General features: G+C 41.0%; 20 non-coding genes across 20 annotated transcripts; all 20 read left to right on the top strand.

The window, feature by feature from the left end:
• Window positions 1–747: 747 nt before the first annotated feature.
• Window positions 748–820, top strand: trnar-ucu. The gene has a single exon. It is a non-coding gene; the product is annotated as a tRNA-Arg (tRNA).
• A 1,218-nt stretch (window positions 821–2,038) lies between these two features.
• On the top strand, window positions 2,039–2,111 carry trnar-ucu. Its single transcript has one exon. It is a non-coding gene; the product is annotated as a tRNA-Arg (tRNA).
• A 1,989-nt stretch (window positions 2,112–4,100) lies between these two features.
• On the top strand, window positions 4,101–4,173 carry trnar-ucu. The gene has a single exon. It is a non-coding gene; the product is annotated as a tRNA-Arg (tRNA).
• A 904-nt stretch (window positions 4,174–5,077) lies between these two features.
• Window positions 5,078–5,150, top strand: trnar-ucu. The gene has a single exon. It is a non-coding gene; the product is annotated as a tRNA-Arg (tRNA).
• A 914-nt stretch (window positions 5,151–6,064) lies between these two features.
• trnar-ucu lies at window positions 6,065–6,137 on the top strand. The gene has a single exon. It is a non-coding gene; the product is annotated as a tRNA-Arg (tRNA).
• A 1,174-nt stretch (window positions 6,138–7,311) lies between these two features.
• trnar-ucu lies at window positions 7,312–7,384 on the top strand. The gene has a single exon. It is a non-coding gene; the product is annotated as a tRNA-Arg (tRNA).
• A 906-nt stretch (window positions 7,385–8,290) lies between these two features.
• trnar-ucu lies at window positions 8,291–8,373 on the top strand. The gene has a single exon. It is a non-coding gene; the product is annotated as a tRNA-Arg (tRNA).
• A 552-nt stretch (window positions 8,374–8,925) lies between these two features.
• trnar-ucu lies at window positions 8,926–8,998 on the top strand. Its single transcript has one exon. It is a non-coding gene; the product is annotated as a tRNA-Arg (tRNA).
• Window positions 8,999–10,172: 1,174 nt separating this feature from the next.
• trnar-ucu lies at window positions 10,173–10,245 on the top strand. Its single transcript has one exon. It is a non-coding gene; the product is annotated as a tRNA-Arg (tRNA).
• Window positions 10,246–11,151: 906 nt separating this feature from the next.
• On the top strand, window positions 11,152–11,224 carry trnar-ucu. Its single transcript has one exon. It is a non-coding gene; the product is annotated as a tRNA-Arg (tRNA).
• Window positions 11,225–12,398: 1,174 nt separating this feature from the next.
• On the top strand, window positions 12,399–12,471 carry trnar-ucu. Its single transcript has one exon. It is a non-coding gene; the product is annotated as a tRNA-Arg (tRNA).
• A 906-nt stretch (window positions 12,472–13,377) lies between these two features.
• trnar-ucu lies at window positions 13,378–13,450 on the top strand. The gene has a single exon. It is a non-coding gene; the product is annotated as a tRNA-Arg (tRNA).
• A 1,363-nt stretch (window positions 13,451–14,813) lies between these two features.
• On the top strand, window positions 14,814–14,886 carry trnar-ucu. Its single transcript has one exon. It is a non-coding gene; the product is annotated as a tRNA-Arg (tRNA).
• Window positions 14,887–15,792: 906 nt separating this feature from the next.
• On the top strand, window positions 15,793–15,865 carry trnar-ucu. Its single transcript has one exon. It is a non-coding gene; the product is annotated as a tRNA-Arg (tRNA).
• A 562-nt stretch (window positions 15,866–16,427) lies between these two features.
• On the top strand, window positions 16,428–16,500 carry trnar-ucu. The gene has a single exon. It is a non-coding gene; the product is annotated as a tRNA-Arg (tRNA).
• A 739-nt stretch (window positions 16,501–17,239) lies between these two features.
• On the top strand, window positions 17,240–17,312 carry trnar-ucu. Its single transcript has one exon. It is a non-coding gene; the product is annotated as a tRNA-Arg (tRNA).
• Window positions 17,313–17,874: 562 nt separating this feature from the next.
• trnar-ucu lies at window positions 17,875–17,947 on the top strand. Its single transcript has one exon. It is a non-coding gene; the product is annotated as a tRNA-Arg (tRNA).
• A 734-nt stretch (window positions 17,948–18,681) lies between these two features.
• On the top strand, window positions 18,682–18,754 carry trnar-ucu. Its single transcript has one exon. It is a non-coding gene; the product is annotated as a tRNA-Arg (tRNA).
• Window positions 18,755–19,493: 739 nt separating this feature from the next.
• On the top strand, window positions 19,494–19,566 carry trnar-ucu. The gene has a single exon. It is a non-coding gene; the product is annotated as a tRNA-Arg (tRNA).
• Window positions 19,567–20,128: 562 nt separating this feature from the next.
• trnar-ucu lies at window positions 20,129–20,201 on the top strand. The gene has a single exon. It is a non-coding gene; the product is annotated as a tRNA-Arg (tRNA).
• The last annotated feature ends 1,711 nt before the right edge of the window (window positions 20,202–21,912 follow it).

A 21,912-nucleotide genomic window follows, 5' to 3' on the forward strand; every position in this document is an offset into this window, starting at 1 on the left:
CCCATCTGGGGTGGATGAATGCAAATTCCTGTGTAGGAAGAGAGATCAGCACGTGACACAGAGTTTGATGGATTGAAGCTTTCCGATTCAATTTTTAGAAATGAAGATTTAACTGGGATAAAAAAGGAGAATTTCATGGGCATGTTGCCCTCCGAAATGCAATTTTTTTTACAACTGCTTCTATCAATGAATGCAAATTCCTGTGGAGGAAGAGAGATCAGCACGTGACACAGAGTTTGATGGATTGAAGTTTTCCGATTCAATTTTTAGAAATGAAGATTTAACTGGGATAAAAAAGGAGAATTTCATGGGCATGTTGCCCTCCGAAATGCAATTTTTTTTACAACTGCTTCTATCACTTCATATAGGTCATGCTGATCACACATTTCCACAGTGACTTTAGACACTGACTGCCTAATCCATTTATTGTGAGTTCAAGTATTGTTTTGGGGTACCTGAAAGTGGAGGGATGAAGTGGAAGTGTGCAGGGCAGTTAACCAAGTGATTTATGGATCGAAACCATCCTCTGCTATTCAGTTTGCTTTAGCAATGAAGTGGAAACAGAAATATTAAACCTTAATTTCATGGGCATGTCTCAGTGCCCTCCGTGATTATTTTTGGACTGCTTCTGTCAGTTTGTACAGGTCATGCTGATTACAGAAGCGAAGCGGAAGCGTGATGTCTACTTTAGCCACGTGTACGATCGGTCGAATCCACTCTCTGCTATCCACTTCATTTTCAGCAAGTGCCCCAGTGGCCTAATGGATAAGGCACTGGCCTTCTAAGCCAGGGATTGTGGGTTCGAGTCCCATCTGGGGTGGATGAATGCAAATTCCTGTGTAGGAAGAGAGATCAGCACGTGACACAGAGTTTGATGGATTGAAGTTTTCCGATTCAATTTTTAGAAATGAAGATTTAACTGGGATAAAAAAGGAGAATTTCATGGGCATGTTGCCCTCCGAAATGCAATTTTTTTTTACAACTGCTTCTATCAATGAATGCAAATTCCTGTGGAGGAAGAGAGATCAGCACGTGACACAGAGTTTGATGGATTGAAGCTTTCTGATTCAATTTTTAGAAATGAAGATTTAACTGGGATAAAAAAGGAGAATTTCATGGGCATGTTGCCCTCCGAAATGCAATTTTTTTTACAACTGCTTCTATCAATGAATGCAAATTCCTGTGGAGGAAGAGAGATCAGCACGTGACACAGAGTTTGATGGATTGAAGCTTTCTGATTCAATTTTTAGAAATGAAGATTTAACTGGGATAAAAAAGGAGAATTTCATGGGCATGTTGCCCTCCGAAATGCAATTTTTTTTACAACTGCTTCTATCAATGAATGCAAATTCCTGTGTAGGAAGAGAGATCAGCACGTGACACAGAGTTTGATGGATTGAAGCTTTCCGATTCAATTTTTAGAAATGAAGATTTAACTGGGATTAAAAAGGAGAATTTCATGGGCATGTTGCCCTCCGAAATGCAATTTTTTTTTACAACTGCTTCTATCAATGAATGCAAATTCCTGTGGAGGAAGAGAGATCAGCACGTGACACAGAGTTTGATGGATTGAAGCTTTCCGATTCAATTTTTAGAAATGAAGATTTAACTGGGATAAAAAAGGAGAATTTCATGGGCATGTTGCCCTCCGAAATGCAATTTTTTTTACAACTGCTTCTATCACTTCATATAGGTCATGCTGATCACACATTTCCACAGTGACTTTAGACACTGACTGCCTAATCCATTTATTGTGAGTTCAAGTATTGTTTTGGGGTACCTGAAAGTGGAGGGATGAAGTGGATCGAAACCATCCTCTGCTATTCAGTTTGCTTTAGCAATGAAGTGGAAACAGAAATATTAAACCTTAATTTCATGGGCATGTCTCAGTGCCCTCCGTGATTATTTTTTGACTGCTTCTGTCAGTTTGTACAGGTCATGCTGATTACAGAAGCGAAGCGGAAGCGTGATGTCTACTTTAGCCACGTGTACGATCGGTCGAAACCACTCTCTGCTATCCACTTCATTTTCAGCAAGTGCCCCAGTGGCCTAATGGATAAGGCACTGGCCTTCTAAGCCAGGGATTGTGGGTTCGAGTCCCATCTGGGGTGGATGAATGCAAATTCCTGTGTAGGAAGAGAGATCAGCACGTGACACAGAGTTTGATGGATTGTAGCTTTCTGATTCAATTTTTAGAAATGAAGATTTAACTGGGATAAAAAAGGAGAATTTCATGGGCATGTTGCCCTCCGAAATGCAATTTTTTTACAACTGCTTCTATCAATGAATGCAAATTCCTGTGGAGGAAGAGAGATCAGCACGTGACACAGAGTTTGATGGATTGAAGCTTTCTGATTCAATTTTTAGAAATGAAGATTTAACTGGGATAAAAAAGGAGAATTTCATGGGCATGTTGCCCTCCGAAATGCAATTTTTTTTACAACTGCTTCTATCAATGAATGCAAATTCCTGTGGAGGAAGAGAGATCAGCACGTGACACAGAGTTTGATGGATTGAAGCTTTCCGATTCAATTTTTAGAAATGAAGATTTAACTGGGATAAAAAAGGAGAATTTCATGGGCATGTTGCCCTCCGAAATGCAATTTTTTTTACAACTGCTTCTATCAATGAATGCAAATTCCTGTGGAGGAAGAGAGATCAGCACGTGACACAGAGTTTGATGGATTGAAGCTTTCCGATTCAATTTTTAGAAATGAAGATTTAACTGGGATAAAAAAGGAGAATTTCATGGGCATGTTGCCCTCCGAAATGCAATTTTTTTTACAACTGCTTCTATCAATGAATGCAAATTCCTGTGGAGGAAGAGAGATCAGCACGTGACACAGAGTTTGATGGATTGAAGCTTTCCGATTCAATTTTTAGAAATGAAGATTTAACTGGGATAAAAAAGGAGAATTTCATGGGCATGTTGCCCTCCGAAATGCAATTTTTTTTTACAACTGCTTCTATCACTTCATATAGGTCATGCTGATCACACATTTCCACAGTGACTTTAGACACTGACTGCCTAATCCATTTATTGTGAGTTCAAGTATTGTTTTGGGGTACCTGAAAGTGGAGGGATGAAGTGGATCGAAACCATCCTCTGCTATTCAGTTTGCTTTAGCAATGAAGTGGAAACAGAAATATTAAACCTTAATTTCATGGGCATGTCTCAGTGCCCTCCGTGATTATTTTTTGACTGCTTCTGTCAGTTTGTACAGGTCATGCTGATTACAGAAGCGAAGCGGAAGCGTGATGTCTACTTTAGCCACGTGTACGATCGGTCGAAACCACTCTCTGCTATCCACTTCATTTTCAGCAAGTGCCCCAGTGGCCTAATGGATAAGGCACTGGCCTTCTAAGCCAGGGATTGTGGATTCGAGTCCCATCTTGGGTGGATGAATGCAAATTCCTGTGTAGGAAGAGAGATCAGCACGTGACACAGAGTTTGATGGATTGAAGCTTTCTGATTCAATTTTTAGAAATGAAGATTTAACTGGGATAAAAAAGGAGAATTTCATGGGCATGTTGCCCTCCGAAATGCAATTTTTTTTACAACTGCTTCTATCAATGAATGCAAATTCCTGTGGAGGAAGAGAGATCAGCACGTGACACAGAGTTTGATGGATTGAAGCTTTCCGATTCAATTTTTAGAAATGAAGATTTAACTGGGATAAAAAAGGAGAATTTCATGGGCATGTTGCCCTCCGAAATGCAATTTTTTTTACAACTGCTTCTATCACTTCATATAGGTCATGCTGATCACACATTTCCACAGTGACTTTAGACACTGACTGCCTAATCCATTTATTGTGAGTTCAAGTATTGTTTTGGGGTACCTGAAAGTGGAGGGATGAAGTGGATCGAAACCATCCTCTGCTATTCAGTTTGCTTTAGCAATGAAGTGGAAACAGAAATATTAAACCTTAATTTCATGGGCATGTCTCAGTGCCCTCCGTGATTATTTTTTGACTGCTTCTGTCAGTTTGTACAGGTCATGCTGATTACAGAAGCGAAGCGGAAGCGTGATGTCTACTTTAGCCACGTGTACGATCGGTCGAAACCACTCTCTGCTATCCACTTCATTTTCAGCAAGTGCCCCAGTGGCTTAATGGATAAGGCACTGGCCTTCTAAGCCAGGGATTGTGGGTTCGAGTCCCATCTGGGGTGGATGAATGCAAATTCCTGTGTAGGAAGAGAGATCAGCACGTGACACAGAGTTTGATGGATTGAAGCTTTCTGATTCAATTTTTAGAAATGAAGATTTAACTGGGATAAAAAAAGAATTTCATGGGCATGTTGCCCTCCGAAATGCAATTTTTTTTACAACTGCTTCTATCAATGAATGCAAATTCCTGTGGAGGAAGAGAGATCAGCACGTGACACAGAGTTTGATGGATTGAAGCTTTCTGATTCAATTTTTAGAAATGAAGATTTAACTGGGATAAAAAAGGAGAATTTCATGGGCATGTTGCCCTCCGAAATGCAATTTTTTTTACAACTGCTTCTATCAATGAATGCAAATTCCTGTGGAGGAAGAGAGATCAGCACGTGACACAGAGTTTGATGGATTGAAGCTTTCCGATTCAATTTTTAGAAATGAAGATTTAACTGGGATAAAAAAGGAGAATTTCATGGGCATGTTGCCCTCCGAAATGCAATTTTTTTTACAACTGCTTCTATCACTTCATATAGGTCATGCTGATCACACATTTCCACAGTGACTTTAGACACTGACTGCCTAATCCATTTATTGTGAGTTCAAGTATTGTTTTGGGGTACCTGAAAGTGGAGGGATGAAGTGGAAGTGTGCAGGGCAGTTAACCAAGTGATTTATGGATTGAAACCATCCTCTGCTATTCAGTTTGCTTTAGCAATGAAGTGGAAACAGAAATATTACACCTTAATTTCATGGGCATGTCTCAGTGCCCTCCGTGATTATTTTTGGACTGCTTCTGTCAGTTTGTACAGGTCATGCTGATTACAGAAGCGAAGCGGAAGCGTGATGTCTACTTTAGCCACGTGTACGATCGGTCGAATCCACTCTCTGCTATCCACTTCATTTTCAGCAAGTGCCCCAGTGGCCTAATGGATAAGGCACTGGCCTTCTAAGCCAGGGATTGTGGGTTCGAGTCCCATCTGGGGTGGATGAATGCAAATTCCTGTGTAGGAAGAGAGCAGCAGGTGACACAGAGTTTGATGGATTGAAGCTTTCTGATTCAATTTTTAGAAATGAAGATTTAACTGGGATAAAAAAGGAGAATTTCATGGGCATGTCTCTGTGCCATCCGAAATGCAATTTTTTTTACAACTGCTTCTATCAATGAATGCAAATTCCTGTGGAGGAAGAGAGATCAGCACGTGACACAGAGTTTGATGGATTGAAGCTTTCTGATTCAATTTTTAGAAATGAAGATTTAACTGGGATAAAAAAGGAGAATTTCATGGGCATGTCTCTGTGCCATCCGAAATGCAATTTTTTTTACAACTGCTTCTATCAATGAATGCAAATTCCTGTGGAGGAAGAGAGATCAGCACGTGACACAGAGTTTGATGGATTGAAGCTTTCCGATTCAATTTTTAGAAATGAAGATTTAACTGGGATAAAAAAGGAGAATTTCATGGGCATGTTGCCCTCCGAAATGCAATTTTTTTTACAACTGCTTCTATCAGTTCATATAGGTCATGCTGATCACACATTTCCACAGTGACTTTAGACACTGACCGCCTAATCCATTTATTGTGAGTTCAAGTATTGTTTTGGGGTACCTGAAAGTGGAGGGATGAAGTGGAAGTGTGCAGGGCAGTTAACCAAGTGATTTATGGATCGAAACCATCCTCTGCTATTCAGTTTGCTTTAGCAATGAAGTGGAAACAGAAATATTAAACCTTAATTTCATGGGCATGTCTCAGTGCCCTCCGTGATTATTTTTTGACTGCTTCTGTCAGTTTGTACAGCTCATGCTGATTACAGAAGCGAAGCGGAAGCGTGATGTCTACTTTAGCCACGTGTACGATCGGTCGAAACCACTCTCTGCTATCCACTTCATTTTCAGCAAGTGCCCCAGTGGCCTAATGGATAAGGCACTGGCCTTCTAAGCCAGGGATTGTGGGTTCGAGTCCCATCTGGGGTGGATGAATGCAAATTCCTGTGTAGGAAGAGAGATCAGCAGGTGACACAGAGTTTGATGGATTGAAGCTTTCTGATTCAATTTTTAGAAATGAAGATTTAACTGGGATAAAAAAGGAGAATTTCATGGGCATGTCTCTGTGCCATCCGAAATGCAATTTTTTTTACAACTGCTTCTATCAATGAATGCAAATTCCTGTGGAGGAAGAGAGATCAGCACGTGACACAGAGTTTGATGGATTGAAGCTTTCTGATTCAATTTTTAGAAATGAAGATTTAACTGGGATAAAAAAGGAGAATTTCATGGGCATGTTGCCCTCCGAAATGCAATTTTTTTTACAACTGCTTCTATCAATGAATGCAAATTCCAGTGGAGGAAGAGAGATCAGCACGTGACACAGAGTTTGAGGGATTGTGGGTTCGAGTCCCATCTGGGGTGGATGAATGCAAATTCCTGTGTAGGAAGAGAGATCAGCAGGTGACACAGAGTTTGATGGATTGAAGCTTTCTGATTCAATTTTTAGAAATGAAGATTTAACTGGGATAAAAAAGGAGAATTTCATGGGCATGTCTCTGTGCCATCCGAAATGCAATTTTTTTTACAACTGCTTCTATCAATGAATGCAAATTCCTGTGGAGGAAGAGAGATCAGCACGTGACACAGAGTTTGATGGATTGAAGCTTTCCGATTCAATTTTTAGAAATGAAGATTTAACTGGGATAAAAAAGGAGAATTTCATGGGCATGTTGCCCTCCGAAATGCAATTTTTTTTACAACTGCTTCTATCACTTCATATAGGTCATGCTGATCACACATTTCCACAGTGACTTTAGACACTGACTGCCTAATCCATTTATTGTGAGTTCAAGTATTGTTTTGGGGTACCTGAAAGTGGAGGGATGAAGTGGAAGTGTGCAGGGCAGTTAACCAAGTGATTTATGGATCGAAACCATCCTCTGCTATTCAGTTTGCTTTAGCAATGAAGTGGAAACAGAAATATTAAACCTTAATTTCATGGGCATGTCTCAGTGCCCTCCGTGATTATTTTTGGACTGCTTCTGTCAGTTTGTACAGGTCATGCTGATTACAGAAGCGAAGCGGAAGCGTGATGTCTACTTTAGCCACGTGTACGATCGGTCGAATCCACTCTCTGCTATCCACTTCATTTTCAGCAAGTGCCCCAGTGGCCTAATGGATAAGGCACTGGCCTTCTAAGCCAGGGATTGTGGGTTCGAGTCCCATCTGGTGTGGATGAATGCAAATTCCTGTGTAGGAAGAGAGATCAGCACGTGACACAGAGTTTGATGGATTGAAGCTTTCTCATTCAATTTTTAGAAATGAAGATTTAACTGGGATAAAAAAGGAGAATTTCATGGGCATGTTGCCCTCCGAAATGCAATTTTTTTTACAACTGCTTCTATCAATGAATGCAAATTCCTGTGGAGGAAGAGAGATCAGCACGTGACACAGAGTTTGATGGATTGAAGCTTTCTGATTCAATTTTTAGAAATGAAGATTTAACTGGGATAAAAAAGGAGAATTTCATGGGCATGTTGCCCTCCGAAATGCAATTTTTTTTACAACTGCTTCTATCAATGAATGCAAATTCCTGTGGAGGAAGAGAGATCAGCACGTGACACAGAGTTTGATGGATTGAAGCTTTCCGATTCAATTTTTAGAAATGAAGATTTAACTGGGATAAAAAAGGAGAATTTCATGGGCATGTTGCCCTCCGAAATGCAATTTTTTTTACAACTGCTTCTATCACTTCATATAGGTCATGCTGATCACACATTTCCACAGTGACTTTAGACACTGACTGCCTAATCCATTTATTGTGAGTTCAAGTATTGTTTTGGGGTACCTGAAAGTGGAGGGATGAAGTGGAAGTGTGCAGGGCAGTTAACCAAGTGATTTATGGATTGAAACCATCCTCTGCTATTCAGTTTGCTTTAGCAATGAAGTGGAAACAGAAATATTAAACCTTAATTTCATGGGCATGTCTCAGTGCCCTCCGTGATTATTTTTGGACTGCTTCTGTCAGTTTGTACAGGTCATGCTGATTACAGAAGCGAAGCGGAAGCGTGATGTCTACTTTAGCCACGTGTACGATCGGTCGAATCCACTCTCTGCTATCCACTTCATTTTCAGCAAGTGCCCCAGTGGCCTAATGGATAAGGCACTGGCCTTCTAAGCCAGGGATTGTGGGTTCGAGTCCCATCTGGGTTGGATGAATGCAAATTCCTGTGTAGGAAGAGAGATCAGCACGTGACACAGAGTTTTATGGATTGAAGCTTTCTGATTCAATTTTTAGAAATGAAGATTTAACTGGGATAAAAAAGGAGAATTTCATGGGCATGTTGCCCTCCGAAATGCAATTTTTTTTACAACTGCTTCTATCAGTTCATATAGGTCATGCTGATCACACATTTCCACAGTGACTTTAGACACTGACCGCCTAATCCATTTATTGTGAGTTCAAGTATTGTTTTGGGGTACCTGAAAGTGGAGGGATGAAGTGGAAGTGTGCAGGGCAGTTAACCAAGTGATTTATGGATTGAAACCATCCTCTGCTATTCAGTTTGCTTTAGCAATGAAGTGGAAACAGAAATATTAAACCTTAATTTCATGGGCATGTCTCAGTGCCCTCCGTGATTATTTTTTGACTGCTTCTGTCAGTTTGTACAGGTCATGCTGATTACAGAAGCGAAGCGGAAGCGTGATGTCTACTTTAGCCACGTGTACGATCGGTCGAAACCACTCTCTGCTATCCACTTCATTTTCAGCAAGTGCCCCAGTGGCCTAATGGATAAGGCACTGGCCTTCTAAGCCAGGGATTGTGGGTTCGAGTCCCATCTGGGGTGGATGAATGCAAATTCCTGTGTAGGAAGAGAGATCAGCAGGTGACACAGAGTTTGATGGATTGAAGCTTTCTGATTGAATTTTTAGAAATGAAGATTTAACTGGGATAAAAAAGGAGAATTTCATGGGCATGTCTCTGTGCCATCTGAAATGCAATTTTTTTTACAACTGCTTCTATCAATGAATGCAAATTCCTGTGGAGGAAGAGAGATCAGCACGTGACACAGAGTTTGATGGATTGAAGCTTTCTGATTCAATTTTTAGAAATGAAGATTTAACTGGGATAAAAAAGGAGAATTTCATGGGCATGTTGCCCTCCGAAATGCAATTTTTTTTACAACTGCTTCTATCAATGAATGCAAATTCCTGTGGAGGAAGAGAGATCAGCACGTGACACAGAGTTTGAGGGATTGTGGGTTCGAGTCCCATCTGGGGTGGATGAATGCAAATTCCTGTGTAGGAAGAGAGATCAGCAGGTGACACAGAGTTTGATGGATTGAAGCTTTCTGATTCAATTTTTAGAAATGAAGATTTAACTGGGATAAAAAAGGAGAATTTCATGGGCATGTCTCTGTGCCATCCGAAATGCAATTTTTTTTACAACTGCTTCTATCAATGAATGCAAATTCCTGTGGAGGAAGAGAGATCAGCACGTGACACAGAGTTTGATGGATTGAAGCTTTCCGATTCAATTTTTAGAAATGAAGATTTAACTGGGATAAAAAAGGAGAATTTCATGGGCATGTTGCCCTCCGAAATGCATTTTTTTTTACAACTGCTTCTATCAGTTCATATAGGTCATGCTGATCACACATTTCCACAGTGACTTTAGACACTGACCGCCTAATCCATTTATTGTGAGTTCAAGTATTGTTTTGGGGTACCTGAAAGTGGAGGGATGAAGTGGAAGTGTGCAGGGCAGTTAACCAAGTGATTTATGGATCGAAACCATCCTCTGCTATTCAGTTTGCTTTAGCAATGAAGTGGAAACAGAAATATTAAACCTTAATTTCATGGGCATGTCTCAGTGCCCTCCGTGATTATTTTTTGACTGCTTCTGTCAGTTTGTACAGCTCATGCTGATTACAGAAGCGAAGCGGAAGCGTGATGTCTACTTTAGCCACGTGTACGATCGGTCGAAACCACTCTCTGCTATCCACTTCATTTTCAGCAAGTGCCCCAGTGGCCTAATGGATAAGGCACTGGCCTTCTAAGCCAGGGATTGTGGGTTTGAGTCCCATCTGGGGTGGATGAATGCAAATTCCTGTGTAGGAAGAGAGATCAGCATGTGACACAGAGTTTGATGGATTGAAGCTTTCTGATTCAATTTTTAGAAATGAAGATTTAACTGGGATAAAAAAGGAGAATTTCATGGGCATGTTGCCCTCCGAAATGCAATTTTTTTTACAACTGCTTCTATCAATGAATGCAAATTCCTGTGGAGGAAGAGAGATCAGCACGTGACACAGAGTTTGATGGATTGAAGCTTTCTGATTCAATTTTTAGAAATGAAGATTTAACTGGGATAAAAAAGGAGAATTTCATGGGCATGTTGCCCTCCGAAATGCAATTTTTTTTACAACTGCTTCTATCAATGAATGCAAATTCCTGTGGAGGAAGAGAGATCAGCACGTGACACAGAGTTTTATGGATTGAAGCTTTCTGATTCAATTTTTAGAAATGAAGATTTAACTGGGATAAAAAAGGAGAATTTCATGGGCATGTTGCCCTCCGAAATGCAATTTTTTTTACAACTGCTTCTATCAGTTCATATAGGTCATGCTGATCACACATTTCCACAGTGACTTTAGACACTGACCGCCTAATCCATTTATTGTGAGTTCAAGTATTGTTTTGGGGTACCTGAAAGTGGAGGGATGAAGTGGAAGTGTGCAGGGCAGTTAACCAAGTGATTTATGGATTGAAACCATCCTCTGCTATTCAGTTTGCTTTAGCAATGAAGTGGAAACAGAAATATTAAACCTTAATTTCATGGGCATGTCTCAGTGCCCTCCGTGATTATTTTTTGACTGCTTCTGTCAGTTTGTACAGGTCATGCTGATTACAGAAGCGAAGCGGAAGCGTGATGTCTACTTTAGCCACGTGTACGATCGGTCGAAACCACTCTCTGCTATCCACTTCATTTTCAGCAAGTGCCCCAGTGGCCTAATGGATAAGGCACTGGCCTTCTAAGCCAGGGATTGTGGGTTCGAGTCCCATCTGGGGTGGATGAATGCAAATTCCTGTGTAGGAAGAGAGATCAGCAGGTGACACAGAGTTTGATGGATTGAAGCTTTCTGATTGAATTTTTAGAAATGAAGATTTAACTGGGATAAAAAAGGAGAATTTCATGGGCATGTCTCTGTGCCATCTGAAATGCAATTTTTTTTACAACTGCTTCTATCAATGAATGCAAATTCCTGTGGAGGAAGAGAGATCAGCACGTGACACAGAGTTTGATGGATTGAAGCTTTCTGATTCAATTTTTAGAAATGAAGATTTAACTGGGATAAAAAAGGAGAATTTCATGGGCATGTTGCCCTCCGAAATGCAATTTTTTTTACAACTGCTTCTATCAATGAATGCAAATTCCTGTGGAGGAAGAGAGATCAGCACGTGACACAGAGTTTGAGGGATTGTGGGTTCGAGTCCCATCTGGGGTGGATGAATGCAAATTCCTGTGTAGGAAGAGAGATCAGCAGGTGACACAGAGTTTGATGGATTGAAGCTTTCTGATTCAATTTTTAGAAATGAAGATTTAACTGGGATAAAAAAGGAGAATTTCATGGGCATGTCTCTGTGCCATCCGAAATGCAATTTTTTTTACAACTGCTTCTATCAATGAATGCAAATTCCTGTGGAGGAAGAGAGATCAGCACGTGACACAGAGTTTGATGGATTGAAGCTTTCCGATTCAATTTTTAGAAATGAAGATTTAACTGGGATAAAAAAGGAGAATTTCATGGGCATGTTGCCCTCCGAAATGCATTTTTTTTTACAACTGCTTCTATCAGTTCATATAGGTCATGCTGATCACACATTTCCACAGTGACTTTAGACACTGACCGCCTAATCCATTTATTGTGAGTTCAAGTATTGTTTTGGGGTACCTGAAAGTGGAGGGATGAAGTGGAAGTGTGCAGGGCAGTTAACCAAGTGATTTATGGATCGAAACCATCCTCTGCTATTCAGTTTGCTTTAGCAATGAAGTGGAAACAGAAATATTAAACCTTAATTTCATGGGCATGTCTCAGTGCCCTCCGTGATTATTTTTTGACTGCTTCTGTCAGTTTGTACAGCTCATGCTGATTACAGAAGCGAAGCGGAAGCGTGATGTCTACTTTAGCCACGTGTACGATCGGTCGAAACCACTCTCTGCTATCCACTTCATTTTCAGCAAGTGCCCCAGTGGCCTAATGGATAAGGCACTGGCCTTCTAAGCCAGGGATTGTGGGTTTGAGTCCCATCTGGGGTGGATGAATGCAAATTCCTGTGTAGGAAGAGAGATCAGCATGTGACACAGAGTTTGATGGATTGAAGCTTTCTGATTCAATTTTTAGAAATGAAGATTTAACTGGGATAAAAAAGGAGAATTTCATGGGCATGTTGCCCTCCGAAATGCAATTTTTTTTACAACTGCTTCTATCAATGAATGCAAATTCCTGTGGAGGAAGAGAGATCAGCACGTGACACAGAGTTTGATGGATTGAAGCTTTCTGATTCAATTTTTAGAAATGAAGATTTAACTGGGATAAAAAAGGAGAATTTCATGGGCATGTTGCCCTCCGAAATGCAATTTTTTTTACAACTGCTTCTATCAATGAATGCAAATTCCTGTGGAGGAAGAGAGATCAGCACGTGACACAGAGTTTGATGGATTGAAGCTTTCCGATTCAATTTTTAGAAATGAAGATTTAACTGGGATAAAAAAGGAGAATTTCATGGGCATGTTGCCCTCCGAAATGCAATTTTTTTTACAACTGCTTCTATCACTTCATATAGGTCATGCTGATCACACATTTCCACAGTGACTTTAGACACTGACTGCCTAATCCATTTATTGTGAGTTCAAGTATTGTTTTGGGGTACCTGAAAGTGGAGGGATGAAGTGGAAGTGTGCAGGGCAGTTAACCAAGTGATTTATGGATCGAAACCATCCTCTGCTATTCAGTTTGCTTTAGCAATGAAGTGGAAACAGAAATATTAAACCTTAATTTCATGGGCATGTCTCAGTGCCCTCCGTGATTATTTTTTGACTGCTTCTGTCAGTTTGTACAGGTCATGCTGATTACAGAAGCGAAGCGGAAGCGTGATGTCTACTTTAGCCACGTGTACGGTCGGTCGAATCCACTCTCTGCTATCCACTTCATTTTCAGCAAGTGCCCCAGTGGCCTAATGGATAAGGCACTGGCCTTCTAAGCCAGGGATTGTGGGTTCGAGTCCCATCTGGGGTGGATGAATGCAAATTCCTGTGTAGGAAGAGAGATCAGCACGTGACACAGAGTTTGATGGATTGAAGCTTTCTGATTCAATTTTTAGAAATGAAGATTTAACTGGGATAAAAAAGGAGAATTTCATGGGCATGTTGCCCTCCGAAATGCAATTTTTTTTACAACTGCTTCTATCACTTCATATAGGTCATGCTGATCACACATTTCCACAGTGACTTTAGACACTGACCGCCTAATCCATTTATTGTGAGTTCAAGTATTGTTTTGGGGTACCTGAAAGTGGAGGGATGAAGTGGAAGTGTGCAGGGCAGTTAACCAAGTGATTTATGGATTGAAACCATCCTCTGCTATTCAGTTTGCTTTAGCAATGAAGTGGAAACAGAAATATTAAACGTTAATTTCATGGGCATGTCTCAGTTTCCTCCGTGATTATTTTTTGACTGCTTCTGTCAGTTTGTACAGGTCATGCTGATTACAGAAGCGAAGCGGAAGCGTGATGTCTACTTTAGCCACGTGTACGATCGGTTGAAACCACTCTCTGCTATCCACTTCATTTTCAGCAAGTGCCCCAGTGGCCTAATGGATAAGGCCTTCTAAGCCAGGGATTGTGGGTTCGAGTCCCATCTGGGGTGGATGAATGCAAATTCCTGTGTAGGAAGAGAGATCAGCACGTGACACAGAGTTTGATGGATTGAAGCTTTCCGATTCAATTTTTAGAAATGAAGATTTAACTGGGATAAAAAAGGAGAATTTCATGGGCATGTTGCCCTCCGAAATGCAATTTTTTTTACAACTGCTTCTATCAATGAATGCAAATTCCTGTGGAGGAAGAGAGATCAGCACGTGACACAGAGTTTGATGGATTGAAGTTTTCCGATTCAATTTTTAGAAATGAAGATTTAACTGGGATAAAAAAGGAGAATTTCATGGGCATGTTGCCCTCCGAAATGCATTTTTTTTTACAACTGCTTCTATCACTTCATATAGGTCATGCTGATCACACATTTCCACAGTGACTTTAGACACTGACTGCCTAATCCATTTATTGTGAGTTCAAGTATTGTTTTGGGGTACCTGAAAGTGGAGGGATGAAGTGGAAGTGTGCAGGGCAGTTAACCAAGTGATTTATGGATCGAAACCATCCTCTGCTATTCAGTTTGCTTTAGCAATGAAGTGGAAACAGAAATATTAAACCTTAATTTCATGGGCATGTCTCAGTGCCCTCCGTGATTATTTTTGGACTGCTTCTGTCAGTTTGTACAGGTCATGCTGATTACAGAAGCGAAGCGGAAGCGTGATGTCTACTTTAGCCACGTGTACGATCGGTCGAATCCACTCTCTGCTATCCACTTCATTTTCAGCAAGTGCCCCAGTGGCCTAATGGATAAGGCACTGGCCTTCTAAGCCAGGGATTGTGGGTTCGAGTCCCATCTGGGGTGGATGAATGCAAATTCCTGTGTAGGAAGAGAGATCAGCACGTGACACAGAGTTTGATGGATTGAAGTTTTCCGATTCAATTTTTAGAAATGAAGATTTAACTGGGATAAAAAAGGAGAATTTCATGGGCATGTTGACCTCCGAAATGCAATTTTTTTTACAACTGCTTCTATCAATGAATGCAAATTCCTGTGGAGGAAGAGAGATCAGCACGTGACACAGAGTTTGATGGATTGAAGCTTTCTGATTCAATTTTTAGAAATGAAGATTTAACTGGGATAAAAAAGGAGAATTTCATGGGCATGTTGCCCTCCGAAATGTAATTTTTTTTACAACTGCTTCTATCAATGAATGCAAATTCCTGTGGAGGAAGAGAGATCAGCACGTGACACAGAGTTTGATGGATTGAAGCTTTCCGATTCAATTTTTAGAAATGAAGATTTAACTGGGATAAAAAAGGAGAATTTCATGGGCATGTTGCCCTCCGAAATGCAATTTTTTTTACAACTGCTTCTATCACTTCATATAGGTCATGCTGATCACACATTTCCACAGTGACTTTAGACACTGACTGCCTAATCCATTTATTGTGAGTTCAAGTATTGTTTTGGGGTACCTGAAAGTGGAGGGATGAAGTGGAAGTGTGCAGGGCAGTTAACCAAGTGATTTATGGATCGAAACCATCCTCTGCTATTCAGTTTGCTTTAGCAATGAAGTGGAAACAGAAATATTAAACCTTAATTTCATGGGCATGTCTCAGTGCCCTCCGTGATTATTTTTGGACTGCTTCTGTCAGTTTGTACAGGTCATGCTGATTACAGAAGCGAAGCGGAAGCGTGATGTCTACTTTAGCCACGTGTACGATCGGTCGAATCCACTGTCTGCTATCCACTTCATTTTCAGCAAGTGCCCCAGTGGCCTAATGGATAAGGCACTGGCCTTCTAAGCCAGGGATTGTGGGTTCGAGTCCCATCTGGGGTGGATTAATGCAAATTCCTGTGTAGGAAGAGAGATCAGCACGTGACACAGAGTTTGATGGATTGAAGCTTTCTGATTCAATTTTTAGAAATGAAGATTTAACTGGGATAAAAAAGGAGAATTTCATGGGCATGTTGCCCTCCGAAATGCAATTTTTTTTACAACTGCTTCTATCAGTTCATATAGGTCATGCTGATCACACATTTCCACAGTGACTTTAGACACTGACCGCCTAATCCATTTATTGTGAGTTCAAGTATTGTTTTGGGGTACCTGAAAGTGGAGGGATGAAGTGGAAGTGTGCAGGGCAGTTAACCAAGTGATTTATGGATTGAAACCATCCTCTGCTATTCAGTTTGCTTTAGCAATGAAGTGGAAACAGAAATATTAAACCTTAATTTCATGGGCATGTCTCAGTGCCCTCCGTGATTATTTTTTGACTGCTTCTGTCAGTTTGTACAGGTCATGCTGATTACAGAAGCGAAGCGGAAGCGTGATGTCTACTTTAGCCACGTGTACGATCGGTCGAAACCACTCTCTGCTATCCACTTCATTTTCAGCAAGTGCCCCAGTGGCCTAATGGATAAGGCACTGGCCTTCTAAGCCAGGGATTGTGGGTTCGAGTCCCATCTGGGGTGGATGAATGCAAATTCCTGTGTAGGAAGAGAGATCAGCACGTGACACAGAGTTTGATGGATTGAAGCTTTCTGATTCAATTTTTAGAAATGAAGATTTAACTGGGATAAAAAAGGAGAATTTCATGGGCATGTCTCTGTGCCATCCGAAATGCAATTTTTTTTACAACTGCTTCTATCAATGAATGCAAATTCCTGTGGAGGAAGAGAGATCAGCACGTGACACAGAGTTTGATGGATTGAAGCTTTCCGATTCAATTTTTAGAAATGAAGATTTAACTGGGATAAAAAAGGAGAATTTCATGGGCATGTTGCCCTCCGAAATGCAATTTTTTTTACAACTGCTTCTAGCAGTTCATATAGGTCATGCTGATCACACATTTCCACAGTGACTTTAGACACTGACCGCCTAATCCATTTATTGTGAGTTCAAGTATTGTTTTGGGGTACCTGAAAGTGGAGGGATGAAGTGGAAGTGTGCAGGGCAGTTAACCAAGTGATTTATGGATCGAAACCATCCTCTGCTATTCAGTTTGCTTTAGCAATGAAGTGGAAACAGAAATATTAAACCTTAATTTCATGGGCATGTCTCAGTGCCCTCCGTGATTATTTTTTGACTGTTTCTGTCAGTTTGTACAGCTCATGCTGATTACAGAAGCGAAGCGGAAGCGTGATGTCTACTTTAGCCACTTGTACGATCGGTCGAAACCACTCTCTGCTATCCACTTCATTTTCAGCAAGTGCCCCAGTGGCCTAATGGATAAGGCACTGGCCTTCTAAGCCAGGGATTGTGGGTTTGAGTCCCATCTGGGGTGGATGAATGCAAATTCCTGTGGAGGAAGAGAGATCAGCACGTGACACAGAGTTTGATGGATTGAAGCTTTCCGATTCAATTTTTAGAAATGAAGATTTAACTGGGATAAAAAAGGAGAATTTCATGGGCATGTTGCCCTCCGAAATGCAATTTTTTTTACAACTGCTTCTATCACTTCATATAGGTCATGCTGATCACACATTTCCACAGTGACTTTAGACACTGACTGCCTAATCCATTTATTGTGAGTTCAAGTATTGTTTTGGGGTACCTGAAAGTGGAGGGATGAAGTGGAAGTGTGCAGGGCAGTTAACCAAGTGATTTATGGATCGAAACCATCCTCTGCTATTCAGTTTGCTTTAGCAATGAAGTGGAAACAGAAATATTAAACCTTAATTTCATGGGCATGTCTCAGTGCCCTCCGTGATTATTTTTGGACTGCTTCTGTCAGTTTGTACAGGTCATGCTGATTACAGAAGCGAAGCGGAAGCGTGATGTCTACTTTAGCCACGTGTACGATCGGTCGAAACCACTCTCTGCTATCCACTTCATTTTCAGCAAGTGCCCCAGTGGCCTAATGGATAAGGCACTGGCCTTCTAAGCCAGGGATTGTGGGTTCGAGTCCCATCTGGGGTGGATGAATGCAAATTCCTGTGTAGGAAGAGAGATCAGCACGTGACACAGAGTTTGATGGATTGAAGCTTTCTGATTCAATTTTTAGAAATGAAGATTTAACTGGGATAAAAAAGGAGAATTTCATGGGCATGTTGCCATCCGAAATGCAATTTTTTTTACAACTGCTTCTATCAATGAATGCAAATTCCTGTGGAGGAAGAGAGATCAGCACGTGACACAGAGTTTGATGGATTGAAGCTTTCCGATTCAATTTTTAGAAATGAAGATTTAACTGGGATAAAAAAGGAGAATTTCATGGGCATGTTGCCCTCCGAAATGCAATTTTTTTTACAACTGCTTCTATCAGTTCATATAGGTCATGCTGATCACACATTTCCACAGTGACTTTAGACACTGACCGCCTAATCCATTTATTGTGAGTTCAAGAATTGTTTTGGGGTACCTGAAAGTGGAGGGATGAAGTGGAAGTGTGCAGGGCAGTTAACCAAGTGATTTATGGATTGAAACCATCCTCTGCTATTCAGTTTGCTTTAGCAATGAAGTGGAAACAGAAATATTAAACCTTAATTTCATGGGCATGTCTCAGTGCCCTCCGTGATTATTTTTTGACTGCTTCTGTCAGTTTGTACAGGTCATGCTGATTACAGAAGCGAAGCGGAAGCGTGATGTCTACTTTAGCCACGTGTACGATCGGTCGAAACCACTCTCTGCTATCCACTTCATTTTCAGCAAGTGCCCCAGTGGCCTAATGGATAAGGCACTGGCCTTCTAAGCCAGGGATTGTGGGTTCGAGTCCCATCTGGGGTGGATGAATGCAAATTCCTGTGTAGGAAGAGAGATCAGCACGTGACACAGAGTTTGATGGATTGAAGCTTTCTGATTCAATTTTTAGAAATGAAGATTTAACTGGGATAAAAAAGGAGAATTTCATGGGCATGTCTCTGTGCCATCCGAAATGCAATTTTTTTTACAACTGCTTCTATCAATGAATGCAAATTCCTGTGGAGGAAGAGAGATCAGCACGTGACACAGAGTTTGATGGATTGAAGCTTTCCGATTCAATTTTTAGAAATGAAGATTTAACTGGGATAAAAAAGGAGAATTTCATGGGCATGTTGCCCTCCGAAATGCAATTTTTTTTACAACTGCTTCTAGCAGTTCATATAGGTCATGCTGATCACACATTTCCACAGTGACTTTAGACACTGACCGCCTAATCCATTTATTGTGAGTTCAAGTATTGTTTTGGGGTACCTGAAAGTGGAGGGATGAAGTGGAAGTGTGCAGGGCAGTTAACCAAGTGATTTATGGATCGAAACCATCCTCTGCTATTCAGTTTGCTTTAGCAATGAAGTGGAAACAGAAATATTAAACCTTAATTTCATGGGCATGTCTCAGTGCCCTCCGTGATTATTTTTTGACTGTTTCTGTCAGTTTGTACAGCTCATGCTGATTACAGAAGCGAAGCGGAAGCGTGATGTCTACTTTAGCCACTTGTACGATCGGTCGAAACCACTCTCTGCTATCCACTTCATTTTCAGCAAGTGCCCCAGTGGCCTAATGGATAAGGCACTGGCCTTCTAAGCCAGGGATTGTGGGTTTGAGTCCCATCTGGGGTGGATGAATGCAAATTCCTGTGGAGGAAGAGAGATCAGCACGTGACACAGAGTTTGATGGATTGAAGCTTTCCGATTCAATTTTTAGAAATGAAGATTTAACTGGGATAAAAAAGGAGAATTTCATGGGCATGTTGCCCTCCGAAATGCAATTTTTTTTACAACTGCTTCTATCACTTCATATAGGTCATGCTGATCACACATTTCCACAGTGACTTTAGACACTGACTGCCTAATCCATTTATTGTGAGTTCAAGTATTGTTTTGGGGTACCTGAAAGTGGAGGGATGAAGTGGAAGTGTGCAGGGCAGTTAACCAAGTGATTTATGGATCGAAACCATCCTCTGCTATTCAGTTTGCTTTAGCAATGAAGTGGAAACAGAAATATTAAACCTTAATTTCATGGGCATGTCTCAGTGCCCTCCGTGATTATTTTTGGACTGCTTCTGTCAGTTTGTACAGGTCATGCTGATTACAGAAGCGAAGCGGAAGCGTGATGTCTACTTTAGCCACGTGTACGATCGGTCGAAACCACTCTCTGCTATCCACTTCATTTTCAGCAAGTGCCCCAGTGGCCTAATGGATAAGGCACTGGCCTTCTAAGCCAGGGATTGTGGGTTCGAGTCCCATCTGGGGTGGATGAATGCAAATTCCTGTGTAGGAAGAGAGATCAGCACGTGACACAGAGTTTGATGGATTGAAGCTTTCTGATTCAATTTTTAGAAATGAAGATTTAACTGGGATAAAAAAGGAGAATTTCATGGGCATGTTGCCATCCGAAATGCAATTTTTTTTACAACTGCTTCTATCAATGAATGCAAATTCCTGTGGAGGAAGAGAGATCAGCACGTGACACAGAGTTTGATGGATTGAAGCTTTCCGATTCAATTTTTAGAAATGAAGATTTAACTGGGATAAAAAAGGAGAATTTCATGGGCATGTTGCCCTCCGAAATGCAATTTTTTTTACAACTGCTTCTATCAGTTCATATAGGTCATGCTGATCACACATTTCCACAGTGACTTTAGACACTGACCGCCTAATCCATTTATTGTGAGTTCAAGAATTGTTTTGGGGTACCTGAAAGTGGAGGGATGAAGTGGAAGTGTGCAGGGCAGTTAACCAAGTGATTTATGGATCGAAACCATCCTCTGCTATTCAGTTTGCTTTAGCAATGAAGTGGAAACAGAAATATTAAACCTTAATTTCATGGGCATGTCTCAGTGCCCTCCGTGATTATTTTTTGACTGCTTCTGTCAGTTTGTACAGGTCATGCTGATTACAGAAGCGAAGCGGAAGCGTGATGTCTACTTTAGCCACGTGTACGATCGGTCGAAACCACTCTCTGCTATCCACTTCATTTTCAGCAAGTGCCCCAGTGGCCTAATGGCACTGGCCTTCTAAGCCAGGGATTGTGGGTTCGAGTCCCATCTGGGGTGGATGAATGCAAATTCCTGTGGAGGAAGAGAGATCAGCACGTGACACAGAGTTTGATGGATTGAAGCTTTCCGATTCAATTTTTAGAAATGAAGATTTAACTGGGATAAAAAAGGAGAATTTCATGGGCATGTCTCTGTGCCATCCGAAATGCAATTTTTTTTACAACTGCTTCTATCAATGAATGCAAATTCCTGTGGATGAAGAGAGATCAGCACATGACACAGAGTTTGATGGATTGAAGCTTTCCGATTCAATTTTTAGAAATGAAGATTTAACTGGGATAAAAAAGGAGAATTTCATGGGCATGTTGCCCTCCGAAATGCAATTTTTTTTACAACTGCTTCTATCAGTTCATATAGGTCATGCTGATCACACATTTCCACAGTGACTTTAGACACTGACCGCCTAATCCATTTATTGTGAGTTCAAGTATTGTTTTGGGGTACCTGAAAGTGGAGGGATGAAGTGGAAGTGTGCAGGGCAGTTAACCAAGTGATTTATGGATCGAAACCATCCTCTGCTATTCAGTTTGCTTTAGCAATGAAGTGGAAACAGAAATATTAAACCTTAATTTCATGGGCATGTCTCAGTGCCCTCCGTGATTATTTTTTGACTGCTTCTGTCAGTTTGTACAGCTCATGCTGATTACAGAAGCGAAGCGGAAGCGTGATGTCTACTTTAGCCACGTGTACGATCGGTCGAAACCACTCTCTGCTATCCACTTCATTTTCAGCAAGTGCCCCAGTTGCCTAATGGCACTGGCCTTCTAAGCCAGGGATTGTGGGTTCGAGTCCCATCTGGGGTGGATGAATGCAAATTCCTGTGGAGGAAGAGAGATCAGCACGTGACACAGAGTTTGATGGATTGAAGCTTTCCGATTCAATTTTTAGAAATGAAGATTTAACTGGG

The sequence above is a fragment of the Oncorhynchus mykiss genome, chromosome 21 (genome assembly GCF_013265735.2).
Source record: "Oncorhynchus mykiss isolate Arlee chromosome 21, USDA_OmykA_1.1, whole genome shotgun sequence".
Lineage (NCBI taxonomy): Eukaryota > Metazoa > Chordata > Actinopteri > Salmoniformes > Salmonidae > Oncorhynchus > Oncorhynchus mykiss.